General features: G+C 48.1%; 1 protein-coding gene across 3 annotated transcripts in view; it reads right to left on the bottom strand.

The window, feature by feature from the left end:
• The window catches only part of LOC118668365 (myosin VIIA and Rab interacting protein), a 168,588-nt gene extending 156,927 nt beyond the window's left edge, over positions 1 to 11,661 (bottom strand). For all 3 annotated transcript variants that reach the window (XM_036333238.1, XM_036333237.1, XM_036333239.1), the window contains exon 1: positions 11,320 to 11,661. The gene's annotated coding sequence lies outside the window, so the exon portion shown is untranslated. The remainder of the gene's footprint in view (positions 1 to 11,319) is intronic.
• Positions 11,662 to 12,676: the final 1,015 nt, after the last annotated feature.

The following is a 12,676-nucleotide window of genomic DNA, read 5'->3' as shown; positions in this document are numbered from 1 at the left end:
CTACTGCCCATGAATGGATGGAGGTCCACTCCTCCAGACTTCTCTAAGTCCAGACAACATGGAACTCAATATACTGCTTGAATCCTGCCTACCAGAAGGATTACCCCTCACTACTATCCTTCAGCCAGCCCTGAAGGAGGCTGTAATGCTACAGTTGTCCGCTTCTGGTTGGCATTAATGATATCTCGGAGAATCATCCACAAATCAGGACTGTGATTTTTTCCCTCTTACATTGTTTGGTCATCAGGAACTTCCTATGAGGACAGAGGTGTGGACTGGTGGGGAGGAGACAAAGCAACAGACACAGGAGACAGAGCAGTGTGCGTCATCTGCCCGTGCTGCGTGAGCCTGACTTCTATGCCATTTCCGCTTGAAAGCAGGTGCCTAGTGGATGTGGGGGAGGAAACCAGTGCAGCACCTGGTGGCAGAGTGATTATACTAGACCCTTTTGTCATGGAGGGGGTAATGATTCCTCCCTGGAATAGACACATGTAGATTTGCCTGGTGCCTGTAAGCTCCTGCCTGCACCTTTATCCATCACTTACAGAATAGTTGATTCCCTGTCATGGTCTCCCCTACTGTGTTGTGACTGACCAAGGCACTAATTTCACAGCAAAAAAAGTTTCGCCAGGGACTCATGTTCATGGAGTCCACTAGTCTCACCAGTGTTCCAAGTCACCTGATGAAATGATCAGTTTTCTACCACTGGACCAGATGATTTTCAAAACACCTCTCTGATCTGACCCTTTTTCATGCTGTGGTTTCTTCAATGACTCAAGGTCCAAATGCAATAAATAAGTCTTTCTTTCTTTCTTTCTTTCTTTCTTTCTTTCTTTCTTTCTTTCTTTCTTTCTTTCTATGAAACCTCAATATAGTGAAAGTTGAAATAAATGTTTGAACTAGACTGGAGTATACATTCTCAAAAGGAAAATCATTTCAAATAGAAGAGCTTACAATAAGATACTGTGCCCAGCTAGGCCTTTCAAACTGTGGCTATATTCAAAGATATATAAGCAACAACATTTTAGAGATCTGATCCTAGATAATATCTTACTGAATAGATAAAAAAGAAGAGAGTGAAGTTGTGCTAGGCAATAAAAAAGAAATCTCCAATTCAGTACCATGGCAGGAGGGAAATGGTTTAATGATTTTTCACAGTAGCCTCATCCATGGCAGGCTCAGCAATACATCTCCAATCAGCGGGAGGTGCAGAAACACATACTTTAATTAACATTAGCTACTTCCAGGATAGTTAAGGTGTGCTACAGAATTCTACAGATAAGATTACAGAACTCTTAAGGTATTGAACTGTGACTTCCTGGTTTATAGGTCAATGCTCAACCACTGAGCTATGCCATCCTGGCAGCAAAGCAGATTTTATTTTATTTTATTATTATTTTTTTAATATATTTTATTGATTTTTTACAGAGAGGAAAGGAGAGAGATAGAGAGTTAGAAACATCGATGAGAGAGAAACATCGATCAGCTGCCTCCTGCACATCTCCCACTGGGGATGTGCCCGCAACCCAGGTACATGCCCTTGACCGGAATCAAACCTGGGACCTTTCAGTCCACAGGCCGACGCTCTATCCACTGAGCCAAACCGGTTTCGGCCAAAGCAGATTTTAAAAGAGCCCATACAATTAATTGCTATTCTTATTGTGTTCATGCAAAACATCAGATTGAAACTAGACTTAATGCAGTAAATAAATTGGTCTTAATTTGGCTCTTAATAACAATGAGGGTGATGAGGGGGGTGTTGTTTCAATAGACTCTAATCTAATGTTCTTAAATATTTTGTTACAAATCTCCAAAGTAATGTTTCATTTTTCTCTCGTCCTTTTACTTAAAATTACGAGAATTAAAATGTTCTTTTCCTTCCACTAGACCATCTGTCATAATTCTTGTTGTTCTGGCTTTTGCAAAACCCTTCTATCTATACAACCCCTTTACTCCTGGACACATTATCTCTATTTTTCTTTCCTGCTCCTTTGTCCTGGTCAAGGGACTTGCCTGCTCCCAGATTCCCAGGCATATCCCACCTCAACCAGGTCTTTGGAGGCACCCATCACCCAGTAAGGTTTCACTCCCCCTCCTCTGAGATTATGGTCAGACCACATTGTGCCCTCCCGTCTTATCCCCGCTAGATGGCTGAGAAGTCAGATGCTAGTCCTTGAGCACTGGGACCCCAGGCTCTGGAATTGACCCCAGGATGCTGGGCTCTCTAATTCCTAACCCCGTGGTCGGCAAACCGCAGCTCGTGAGCCACATGCGGCTCTTTGGCCTCTTCAGTGTGGCTCTTCCACAAAATACCACATGCGGGCGCACACATACAGTGCGATTGAAACTTCGTGGCCCGTGCACAGAAAAGCCACACTGAAGGGGCCAAAGAGCCGCATGTGGCTCGCGAGCCGCGGTTTGCCGAGCCGCAGTTTGCCGACCCTTTTCTTCCTTCCATATGGGGAATCAACAAACTGTAACTGATGGAAATCCCTTGGACTGTATCTTGGCTAACTGGGTGCCATTTGACCTGCAGACATTAAAACAAAAGACTAATTCTATTGCAATTCAGTCTGCCACAATATAAGTTCTTTGATAGGGAGTCATGGCCTCTAAACAGGAGCATTAATCACAATACCATCCTTCAATTGGGTCTTTTCTGCAAGTGACCGATTGCAAACGGTCAGAAATCCCTTATGCCCAGGCATTTTTTCTACTACTCCCCAATAATAACTAAGATTATAACACAGTTTGTCTCCACCGGGTAACAAGCCCTACTCGTAGTCAGGGAATACCACCTCAGGACACCATCGCCACCTCCTTCCGTGCCCAGGCCTCATGTCCCTCTGACAGAGAGTAAGATCCTCTTGGCTCTGAAGAAAAGCAGTGCCACCTTTCAGCAGGACGCAGCTGCAGAAGAGACCCTGCGCCCCTTTTCTCTGAAATGTTTCAGAGCCAAAATCATTGAGGGGGAATGCTGAAGACAGCCACGAGCACAGCAAGAGCAATGGGCAGGTACAGAAGTCACCAGGGCAGAAAGCCCCAGGTGCCTAGCCAAAGGCAATCAACTGCAGGGTGGGACTCACCCCAGGGTGACTTTTCCTCCCCTAGTGTATGGCTGGGCATGTGGTTTGGACCCCCTGACCTTTCCTCCCTAGAGATAACATCTAGGCCGCAGGTATATTCCAGCTCCAGGCCCAGAAAAGCAGCAAAACCAGCCATGGCTGACCTCAGGACCAGCTGCATGGAATAATGCCCCTGTGCCCTGGTGCCGGCCAATCCATCAGTGGAGACCACGACCCTGAATGGACACATTGGAAAGCTGCTGAATATGCTATTAAGATCTTTCCCTGGGGCCTCCCCTTAAATCTCAGCCCTTAAAACCCTTCGGAGGGAGGACCCAGCGTGCCCTCCTTCTCGGGGTCATGCCCTGCCTTTCCCTTTCCCCATGTGCTTCCCCCGGGGCACGTTACCATTAGCTTCCCCAACTCCTTTACCTCCATAACTTGTTTCCTAAACCCCTTTCTTCTAGGAATTCCTTTTTATACCTCTGCAATTTACCCAATAAATGTTTTCTTACCAAAAAAAAAAAAAAAGTGTGTTTGGTGTTTTGTTTCTCATTCTCCTCGTTGCTTTTGGATTATGTACAGAAGAGAAGGGAAAAAGTCAACATGACGCCGCCATCCACCAGCAGCAGCAGTCTGAGGGAAGGGTAACTGGGGCAGAAAGTGAAGCTGGTGGGAGTGGGAAGAGCAAGCAGCAGGCACCTGAGAGCCTGGATTCGGGGGAAGGAAGGATTCAGGGCTGGGACCACAATGGGCCGGTGGGGCATCTCTGGCCCTCAGGCACCAGGCGGCAAGATCCACAGTCCTGGGAGAGGCACCTGACATTCCCTGGATGGAGGAGCTGGAAAACCGACTGGCGAATTTCTAAGAGGCTTTAAACAAGGGTGCAGTTAAAACAACATAAACTATGACCCTGCAATTCCACTTCTGGGCATATGTCCTCAAGAATTTCTTTTGCATGTGCCTAAATGTAGTTCAAAGGTGTTTGCTGCACACATCAATATAATATCTAAAAAAAAAAAAAAAATAGAGAAGCCATCAAATGTCCATCATGGGGGAACAGATGAATAAAATACGGTATTTTCACATGATGGGATGATATTTAACAGTTAACATCTGAACGTAATCTGTGTAAAACAACCTGATAGTTCTCTCAAAACCACCAAGTGATGATGTACAGAAGGTAAAAGAAACAACCCTCAAGGAAAACTCTATATTCGAAAACTCTATACTGAAGTCCACAGTAAGCACGAAGCTATGTTCTGTCTCACTAGAGGGAAAAAAGCAAAGTGAAAAACAAGATTCTGGGTTTTTTCCTTGGCCTGTGAAATTGGCAATGTTGCTGGATTATACTTATTGTTGGCAGGCATGGGGATCTGGCACATCCAGACACTACCAACAACAAAGCAAATGTATAAACTCTCTGGGAAGATTATTCTGCAAGATAGATCGAAGATTTTTTAAAAAGTAAACAAATTTTGACAAACTAATTCATCCTAAGAAAATAAAGATGAGTATAAAGATGGAGTTACACATAGCCAGTTAGCCTGGAGGTCAAATCACCCCTGGTATTGCCAACAACAATCAAGGCTTAACTACAACAAGACTGCGCACAAAGACCACTAGGGGGTGCACCAAGAAAAGATAAAAAAATGCAGAGACAAAGAAACAGGACGCAAATGTCAGAAATGGAAGATATAGAGCTCAAAACCACACTTTTAAAGGTCTCTGAAGAACTGTCTAGAAGCTGCCGATAAACTTAGTAAGGCCCTCGAAAAGACTGGTGAGACCGCCGATAAATGTAGTGAGATCATCAAGAAATCTAATGAGACCCTCGATGTTGTGATAAAGAACCAACTAGAAATTAAGCATACACTGACTGAAATAAAGAATATTATACAGACTCCCAACAGCAGACCAGAGGATCGCAAGAATCAAGTCAAAGATTCGAAATGCGAAGAAGCAAAAAACACCCAACTGGAAAAGCAAAATGAAAAAAGAATCCGAAAATACGAAGATAGTGTAAGGAGCCTCTGGGACAGCTTCAAGCGTACCAACATCAGAATTATAGGGGTGCCAGAAGATGAGAGAGAGCAAGATATTGAAAACCTTTTTGAAGAAATAATGACAGAAAACTTCCCCCACCTGGTGAAAGAAATAGACTTACAGGTCCAGGAAGCGCAGAGAACCCCAAACAAAAGGAATCCAAAGAGGACCACACCAAGACACATCATAATTAAAATGCCAAGAGCAAAAGATAAAGAGAGAATCTTAAAAGCAGCAAGAGAAAGAAACTCAGTTACCTACAAGGGAATACCCATACGACTGTCAGCTGATTTCTCAACAGAAACTTTGCAGGCCAGAAGGGAGTGGCAAGAAATATTCAAAGTGATGAATACCAAGAACCTACAACCAAGATTACTTTATCCAGCAAAGCTATCATTCAGAACTGAAGGTCAGATAAAGAGCTTCACAGATAAGGAAAAGCTAAAGGAGTTCATCACCACCAAACCAGGATTATATGAAATGCTGAAAGGTATCCTTTAAGAAGAGGAAGAGGAAGAAAAAGGTAAAGATACAAATTATGAACAACAAACATGCATCTATCAACAAGTGAATCTAAGAATCAAGTGAACAAATAATCTGGTGATCATAATAGAATCAGGGACATAGAAAGGGAATGGACTGGCTATACTTGGGGGGGAAAGGGGTGGGTGATGGGGGAAGAGACTGGACAAAAATCGTGCACCTATGGATGAGGACAGTGGGTGGGGAGTGAGGGCGGAGGGTGGGGCGGGAACTGGGAGGAAGGGAGTTATGGGGGGAAAAAAGAGGAACAAATGTAATAATCTGAACAATAAAGATTTAATTAGAAGAAAAAAAAAAGATGGAGTTACAATAAAGAATAACCGCTTAATGTTAAAAAAGAATGATTTTGTTACCCAGCTGATGTGGCTCAGTGGTTGAGTGTTGACCCATGAACCAGGAGTTCACAGTTCCATTCCCAGTCAGGCCACATGTGTGGGCTCCATCCCCAGTGTTGGGCATGCAGGAGGCAGCCAATCAATGATTCTCTCTCATTATTGATGTTTCTATCTCTCTCTCTCCCTCTTCTTTCCTCTCTGAAATCAATAAAAAAAAAATTTTTTAAACAATGATTTTGTTGACTAAATTATGGTAAACGAAATACATTATTAGGAAGATAAAAATAATGACAAAGAATAATTACTGACATTAATACTATTATGTTTTTTAATAAAAACGATCTTAATTGTGCTTTAAAAAATTATATTCATGTGGCCCTTATTATTCAAGGGTATCTGGTACCAGAGAAGAGTCACTTAAAGTGAATCCATGTAAAATGGAGAACAAATTTCACAGTAAAGAATGGGAAGTGAAAATGTTTGATTAGCACTATATTTGAAGAAAAAGAAAATAATTTTACTTGATATTTTGTCAAATTTTGGTAACAGTATTTTTCATGGGAAGGGATATTTAGGCTAGATCCTAAAATTCATGTCAAAGTCTAAATGGTCAAGAATAGCCAAGACGATTTTGAAGAAAAAGGCTAAAAGGGGAAGATTTATGACAACACTTTAATAATTAAATGAAAATGGTATTAGTTCAGGAATCACAAAAAGAACAGAGTGAAGAAACAAATCCAAAAATATAACAGAAATGATATGTGACAGAAATAGCAACAACAAAATAAGAAATAATTAACTATTCATTAAATAATAATGGGACAGTTTTCAATATGAAAAACAATTAGATCCCTGCCTCACATTATACAGAAATATAAATTTCAGATGAGTTTAAAGATCTAAAAGTATTACCGAGCAGAAAATAGCAATGCATAGGAAACAAAACTTGAAAACCCAGATATGTACATTTTAAGAACTCTAAGGGAAATGGAAAGTAAAAGAGCAGTGAAATACATTTCTGATTAACAAATTAACCAAAATTAGGCCATCTGGTTAATGCCAGGCACACTCAAGGATATGAGGATCCAAGGAACTCCAACAGAGAGCTAGTGGGAGTGGTAAATGGCACACAACTCAGAGGGCAATTTGCAAAACCTAGCAGGGTTGAAATAACAGACAGATGTTGATGCAAGAGTATCCTACTGCCCAGATATTCAGCTTCTGGAGGCATACACCCTAGACATCCTCATGTGTGTTTCTACAAAATCTTATCAAGGATACCCCTGCAATCCTGTTTATAATAGCAAAAGGTAAAAACATCGTTTTGTCCGTCAGTGGGGATTATTTCATCTCTGGGATATCCAAGAAATATTACATCTACAATTATCAACATATGTAATCAACACATGTCAAAAACAATACTGAGTGAAAAAAGGCAAATCACAAAAATAAGTGACAGGCCTCTATGTACCTAAAACTTTAAACATGAAAGAAAACTACACATGATGGGCATACACACAGTCCCAATGTTACAGGCTGTGTGGACTCAACCCCAAATTCCCAACCTTCAGTGTCTGAATTTCCCTCTTGCTCAGCGGAGAATTTTCTCTGTGTGGCAACCTCATACTTAGTCTAAGAAGCTACTAGATGTAAAGTACTGTGCTAGGTGCCAGGGAGGGCTAAAGAAATATGCAAGACTCCTTTTTCACCCTACAATTCAGCTAGGGAGAATTGCCTCAATTCTGAGAGAACAGCCTCAATCCTGGCTCTAGGTCCCATAGAGTATACACTTAGAAAGAATGCTTTCTTTTCTTTCTTTTTTAAAATATATTTTTATTGATTTCAGAGAGGAAGGGAGAGGGAGAGAGAGAGAGAGAAACAACAATGATGAGAGAGAATCATTGATCGGCTGCCTTCTGCATGCCTTCGGCTGCCTTCTCGATCCCCAGCCCACAACCCGGCCATGTGTCCTGACCGGGAATCGAACCATAACCTCCTGGTTCATAGGCTGATGCTCAACCACTGAGCCACGGTGACCAGGCAAGAGTACTTTATTTTCAAGGCCCAGTTACTTCATCTATAAAATGGGAAATCCACCTTCCTCCTACTGTGAAGATTTAATTAATATTTACACAGTGTCTAGCATATGGCAAATACCCAACACTAAGCAAACAGAGGCATGGCAGCCATGACATGAATACAACCATCTAAGCCAGTGGTTCTCAACCTTCCTCATGCCGCGACCCTTCAATACAGTTCCTCATGTTGTGGTGACCCCCAATTTCATTGTTACAAATTGAACATAATTAAAGCATAGTGATGAATCACAAAAACAATATGTAATTATATATGTGTTTTCCGATGGTCTTAGGCGACCCCTGTGAAAGGGTCATTCGACCCCCAGGTTGAGAACCGCTGATCTAAACAGCACCTGAGCCACACTGACAGGAAAATGGAAAGCGATACACAGGAGAAGGGCACTGGCTGGGTTCTCTTGGGTTTCCACAGCCTGGTACAGCGTCCTCACCCCCTGAGGGTTCCCCTGGCAACGTGGCCCCCATGCTGAGGACGCCATAGGGCATTTCTCCCAGCAGCAGTTTGGCTGCAACCCAGGCCTATTTATTCTGCAAGTTCACCGTGGACAGTGCTCTGTGAAAAGAGCAGCCAGCTCCAGGAAAGAGAGCGCCTTCTCCCATGCCTGTGGGGGACTCTGGGGTGAAATGACAGCAAAAGCACCATAACTACGCCTCAGTCAACTTCTCAGCTGACCCTCCTCAAAGTTCCAAGGACATACTGCAGCTCCGCATGACTAAAGAGAAGGCAATTGTGCCTCGGCTCCAGCGGCCCCAACCCACAGGCCACCCTCCTGACGCTGGGATAGCGTTCTGTCCATGAACTCAGCAGGCACCAGAGGGGAGGCCGGCCTGCCAGGCACTGGGAACAGGACAGTGTATGGAAATCACTTTTGGAGATTGCGCTCAGAGGGCTTGGGAAAGGATGGTGGGCATTTCAGTTCTCCTGCCAAGGTGGCGCCACCATGTGGCGACAGCACAAACAGCTCTCAAGCCACAGCCTTGAAATTCTGCGATTTTCACCCATTTCCAACCTTGAGGAACTCAAATCATTTCCATTTTTATGTTTCAAGTGAGAACTCGTTCACATATTTTATTCATTCATCTTTTATTATCACACGCTTTCAGATCTTCATTTTTCAAATGCACTCTATGAATAAACCAGCCTCCATTTTTTATCAACGTTGGCGCTGTGATATCCGGGACCCAGCTGGTTGCACCACCCAAGAACCAATGACCTGGGTGTTGCCGGACACGCATTTCAGAGTCTGAACTGGCTTAGGTATAGCTACCTTTGGTTTGTACACATTTAAAAAAGGAGGTAGAAAATCATCTAGCAGTTTCATTTTTGCTTTGAAACTCTGATAAAATAAAAATAATAGTCATGAACATAAAACTCACCTGACAAAACTAAGCGGGGTGGTGATTACCCTTGGGTGACAGTGCCTGTAGGGGTAACGGGAAGACTGGGAACATTCTAGCTCTTAATCTGGTCGCTGGTCCCACAGGTGTGCTCAGTTTGTGACACTCCATTGACCTAATGTTAAAACGAATGCACCCAGGTCTGGCCAGTCTTCTGTCCGTAACTGGCCTTTGTGACTGAAGTCTGAGTAAACACAATAATAACCAGGAAGGCTAAACCGGAGGGGGCGGGGGGAAATGCTCCGTTCTCCATGAGGTATTTCAGTCTGTGAATCAAGTGCACGAAAGGCCAAGGCCACAGATGAACGCTCCTCGGTCCCTCTGGGCAGGGAGAAAGGAGACCCGGCACAGCCTAGGCCACTGTTAGTTTAAATTGCCATGGCCAGGAAAGGAGTAAGTCCTATTTCCAAAGCCTCACCAAACCGAATTTCCCTGGAGAGAAGGACTTTTAAGATCTGTAAATCTGCTGTAAAAATGCCTTTAAATTGCCTCCACTTCCACCCATAGTTCAGTTCCTCCTGGACCATCTTCCTTCCACTTTTACATCTAATCGTGTCCCCTGACCCCCAACTGCCTTGGGGAGACTAAAAGGCAGGAATTGTTCCATTTTACAGATTTAAAAGTTGAGGCTCAAAGATGTTTGTCAGACTTCACAAAACTAAGTAATCATCTCATCGCTCACTGAGTTGGGGCAAGGCAGACTGAGTTGGAGAAACGGGCTGATAACCTCCAAAGAGGAGGGGCAACCCTCTCCCCTGCCCAGTTCTGAGAACCACCCCCAGCCCCACAGGAGCTGCCTCAAGGATCTGGAGTAAAAGACCCGCACCTGACACCACTGACCCATCCTGAGGCCGCACGCCACCCTCCCCTGTGAAAGGTGAAGCATCCAGATCAGGGTGAGGAGAGGGAGCAGAAATGAACGGAAACTCAAGGCATTTCCTGAAAGCTGATGGGAGCCAGGAGCTTTTCTTAGGAAGTCACTGGGCCCAGACTGGCTTGTGCGGTTCGAGTCCCTTGGATACCGTATCCCCAGGGCACAGGGCTAACTGGGCAGGAGGCTGAGCAGGCACCTAGCAAATTCTCCTAACCCTGCCGAGACGTTAGCAAATTGGCTGGTAATGGAGACGATGCTGCAGATACCGCAGGTCCAGGGGTTCCCATCCCCAAGGCCCCCCGCGGGGTTCCTGGGGATCCGCTCCTGACCTCTCCAAATAAGGCGGAGCTGGGGGGAGGGAGTATGAGGAAGAGACTGGGGTGAAGCTGAGGTGACCACCCCCACACACACACCTTCTTCCCTGCAACAGCGCGCCCCTCTCCAGGCAGTCCGGGGACCCGACCAGAGGCAATCGAGTCAGATTCCTACTCCGTGCACCAGCCGTGACCTTGAACGAGTCCCTGATTATCCCATTTTACTGAAATTAAGAGTCCGAAAGAGTCGAGTCAGCTGCGTGGGGCTGATTCGGACGCTTACCCGACGGTTGAAGGCGCCCCGCCGGCGCGCCCGCAGCGTAGTAGGTGCGCGGTGAACCGCAGCCCGAGAGCTACGTGGCCGGCGGGGACAGAAAGCCGCCGGGGAGACGCAGAGGCGAGCTCCAGCCCCGGCCGCGGGCGAGAGGCGAGGTCCCCACTCTGCAGCGACGCCCTCGCAAGTTCACTCCCGCCGCCCAAGCCCCTCCGCAGAGGCGCACTGGCCTGGCGGGGACCCTGGGTCCGGACCCGCACGCGGTGTGCCACACACCCACCCTCGAAGTTGCCGCAACCTAAGAGGGGCAATGGCGCAAAGCCGCGGGAGGGGAGGGCAGGGCAGGGCAGGGCAAGGGAGGGGCCGGTACTCACGCGGGGTAGCCAGGCTGGAGCAGGTCCGTGACCCGGGTCATCGGCGGCGGCCAGGCTCCGGCCACCGCGCCTCGGGGTTCCTGGGGCACCTGCCGCCGCAGCGCGGCGCGCGGAGTAGAAGGCTGCGAGCTGCGAGGCAGGGGCGCGGCGGGTGGGTCGGCGCGCGGACCTGAGCTGCAACGCCGCGGGGCTCGGCCGCCAGAACCGCAGCCGCAGCGGGAACCCGGGAGCAGCCTGGAGGCGGGAGCGCGGGGCCGCGGCTGCGAGGGAGGCGCCCGCGCCGCCGGCTGCCAGGGCCCGCTTGGCCGCAGCCGCCGCTGACACCCGCTGGCCCAGCTGCGGGCCAATCAGAGGCGCCCGGGGCGGGAGCGCGTGCGGGGGCGGGGCGGGGCGCGTGCGGGGCGCGGGAGCGAGGGGCGGGGCGCGAGGACGCTGCGCCGGGGCAGGGGTTGCCAGCCGGCCGGTGCCTCTGAGCTCCCCCGGGCGCGGGCTGCCCGCGCGGGGAGGGCGGGGCGCCTGGGGAGGAGGCGGGGCTGGGGCTGGGGCCCCCTCCCGGGCGCTCCCTGGCGGCGCAGTGCGGTGTCGCGGCCTTGGCCCGGGATCCCCCAAGCGAGACCTCCGGTCGTTCCCCGCTTGAAGTGAGGTTTTTTCCCGTCCCCTGCCTGACCGCGGAGTGACGGGTCCCCGGTCCGGGGCTGGCCTGGCCCTCCCAAGGCCGCCGCTCGCGGGCCGGAGTGTGGGCGCCCTCCCGCCCGCGCTTCACCAGACGCGGCGTGGCCCTTCTCCGGGGACGACTCTCGCTCCGTCCGCAGCCTGTCCTGGCTATGTAGTCACCGGGCCGACCCATCCCCGGGCCGGACCCCTTCCATTCTCTCCAATTCACTGTGCTAGCGACGCTCTGGGCTTGGAGAGCTGTCCCGGGCCGCGGCGCGCCCCAACTCCCGAAGTCCCATCGCTGTCGCACGCCGGTTAGGGAGCCCGCGTGGCAGAAGGACGCCCCAAGATTGCTGCGGATGAGGGGCGCGCCCGGGCCCTGGACGGAGGGAGCTCAGGTCCTGGAAGAGCCGCTGGGAGTTGGAAGGTTCCGCTCCAGGCCAGGACTTCAGGGCGCGTCTGCCTCCATCAGGCACAAGGCCTGAATCTTCCTAAAACGGACTGCCTCGGGCAACTCTGGGCTCTGCAAACAGTCAGAATTGTAACTGCAGGACGGGAGTCACGCCATCAGAAAACGTTTATGGAACTACATGTTGATTCCTAAAACCTTGGAATCCTCAACATGACGGTGGGTCGAGGCTGTTCTCTGTGTAAATTTGCGCCACAGAAATGGATGGCTTGCCCGTTTGTTGATCTGTCCACA

This window comes from Myotis myotis, unplaced genomic scaffold, assembly GCF_014108235.1.
Source record: "Myotis myotis isolate mMyoMyo1 unplaced genomic scaffold, mMyoMyo1.p scaffold_m19_p_13, whole genome shotgun sequence".
In the NCBI taxonomy this organism is placed as follows: Eukaryota; Metazoa; Chordata; class Mammalia; order Chiroptera; family Vespertilionidae; genus Myotis; species Myotis myotis.
Note: the sequence above shows the minus strand (reverse complement) of the source record. Positions and strands in the feature narration are given on the sequence as shown.